Source organism: Triturus cristatus, chromosome 7, assembly GCF_964204655.1.
Source record: "Triturus cristatus chromosome 7, aTriCri1.1, whole genome shotgun sequence".
NCBI lineage: Eukaryota > Metazoa > Chordata > Amphibia > Caudata > Salamandridae > Triturus > Triturus cristatus.
The window spans coordinates 628870864-628873598 of NC_140590.1; the positions used below are offsets into that span (position 1 = coordinate 628870864).

The 2735-nt window shown below is 48.0% G+C and overlaps 1 non-coding gene across 1 annotated transcript; it reads right to left on the minus strand.

Moving 5' to 3' along the window:
• Nucleotides 1-2193: 2193 nt before the first annotated feature.
• On the minus strand, nucleotides 2194-2317 carry LOC146810248 (U6atac minor spliceosomal RNA). Its single transcript, XR_014967112.1, has one exon. It is a non-coding gene; the product is annotated as a U6atac minor spliceosomal RNA (small nuclear RNA).
• Between the last annotated feature and the right edge of the window lie 418 nt (nucleotides 2318-2735).

Consider the following 2735-nt stretch of genomic DNA (forward strand, 5'->3'; position numbering starts at 1 on the left):
GTTACCAAATAGTGTGATGCAGCCCCTATGTTCCATTAAGCCATGTATCACATTTCACAACAAAACAAAAACAAGGCACTGATATACATGACCCCTACCTTCCTCCTCAAGGTTATTTGTAATACGTGCCAATCAGAATATGTTGTCCCCTAAAAGCCCTTTCCATATAATTCCTTGCCAGATGAAAATCATCTCACACACACGAAGCAGAGTTCCTAAACTTGTCTAGTCAAAACTAAAGACTTGAGGCAGTCTACTCAACTATGCTAGTCTCCAACACATGACTCAAATGCTGTAAAACTCTCACACTCTCGCGGAGAAAGCGGCAATGCTGTGACCACGGGGCAGGGCTTTACGCAGTACATACAACAATTTCCAGAAATGGCCATCTTTCGCCATTAAATATACAGTATACATATACGGGGGTGTGTGCAAAGGAGCTGGTGTCTGGACAGAGTAACCAGAAGCCTGTAGGCATAGAGAGAACACGTGAAAATTACTATTCATATTATGATTGAACTCCAAATATTAGTTCTTGTTGGGGAAGAGGCCAAGTCTGATCTTGGAGGCCTCAACACCTTTGGGCAGTAACAGAAAGCCTGCTCTCCTGTCCTGAGGGAGGTGTACAGTGCTCAGTCCTGAAATGCCCCTTCTGGACCCCCGTTCCCTACATATCCCTTCTGAGTGCAGCTTCTGTAGCCACAGGGAATTTTTGCATGTAAATATGGCGCTAACACGACCAGAAAGTGTGGAGCGCTTACACGAGCAAAAGGAGATCCTGATCCCTTATTTCTAGCCAGACAAATTCTACACTGTTTGACATATCTTAACCAGTTTCCCTACCTCTCCAATCACAAGTAATTATAACAACGAGGGAGCATGTACACCCGTGGTAACTTGGCGCAAATGATGGATGGTTCTAGCTACCCAACTCGAAGGAACTCATTAGTCGCCTCAGGAGGCTGAAAGGCTGAGCAATACGGTAACTTGGCACTGAGACAGCTTGTTCCTGTTTCCAAACTCAATGGTACTCATTTATCGACCTCTAATGGATGCAAGGCTGAACCATTAGGTAACCTGGTACTAAATAATAGATGCCAATTGTTACCCCCTCCAAGGTACTCATTTTATCGACTTCCTGTGGATGAAAGGCTGAGCAATTAGGTGACAAGGCACTTAATAGCAGATGGTTCTAGTAACCCAACTCAGTGGTCCTCAATTAATCAACCTCCTGGATGAAAGGCAGAGCAATAGAAGCTGCGACCAAAAGGCCGGACACCGGTCCCTGACGAGGGGGTATTAGATCGCTAAGCCACCGGGCCGGTCCTATTACCACACTAAAGACCACTTTCTTGAAGAAACCAGTATTACTTCATACAGTCCTATATGAATTTTTTTTTTTTTTTTTTTTGCACATCTCAGACAAAAAGCGAGGCTCGACCCGAAGGCACTGGAGCGCCGAACACGGGCCCGTAACTACATACTAAAACCCAACAAGGAGGCTCGGCCGGGGTCCAATCAAGCGATCCCAGAAACACCCAAAACTGCAATATCCCAATCCGGGGCCTATACAGCGCGAACTTGAGCTGGAACTAACCAGGCAAAGAGCACCCACACTCTTGGCCTTTCCTCCCTTGAGGTTATTATGACATCGCGCTAGCCCGCCCAAGTCCAATCGGCATCCGCGCGCTACACATAGCACCCGCTCCGCCGCAAGGGGACACACCAAAATGACGCAAGCCTACATAGTGCATACTCTGCCATACATGACACCGTGCCCACATAGCACTATCAGACAAATGCCCCTTACCTCCCATGGCTGATACTCTGCTCCGGTGTGCACATGTATATATATATATATAGCGAGAACTTGGCCCCACGGTAAAGGGGCGCCCCACATGGCACCGCCTTACATCCACATTCACGCGCGGGGAAAACAAAGACCAGCCTGCGACAGCGCGCACGTGCCTGAGGCCACACCGCCTCTCCCTACAATGCCCACGCTGAGGCCCGAACCTGGACTCCCCAGATCAAAGCCACCCGCATTCCACACCCAGGGACTTCTCACGTGTACGCGACCTCGCCGCAGCGTAGCCGACGGTCCACATCCTCTCCTCGACAAACCAATTGCGCTAACTTCCCTTCTTAATCATGCGTTGCTGCACTGTATTACTAAAACGCGCATCATGCCTGACATGGTTAGACGCCAGTAAGTAAGTAACGGTGCCTTAACCGTGCATGTGTTGTAAAGGCCACTAGGACACCCCTTCCATCCTTGTCAAGGGGAGTGCTAACCTTCTCTCCTTTCATCCAACACTATGCGTACATGCCAGCATGTGAGGCAACTAGTGCAAGAAAGCGCTATGCTGCCCGATTCGGGTCAAACGCGCGCTATGCAAGCTCCCGCCTCCCAAAATTAACCCTTTTTGCAAAGTAAACAATGTTCTCTTAATGTATGCTTGGCGGTGTGCATGCAGTTATAGGATGAACGTTTATAGTTCACGGTTGAATAACGTACTTTAAGTTATAACTTGTGAGTAACAAGGGGTGCCTCCTTTGAAAACAGTAACCTGCTGACCTATTTACATCAAACGCACTCTGTAATCTACTTGGCACACGTTCTTAGCAGCAGGAACAGCTACCCTCTGCACTAACTTCCCGTTAGTCTAAACCTCAACTCTACAAAATGCTGATCTCTCTCCAGGAGGAAATTAATCACACGAGTAACTTGACCC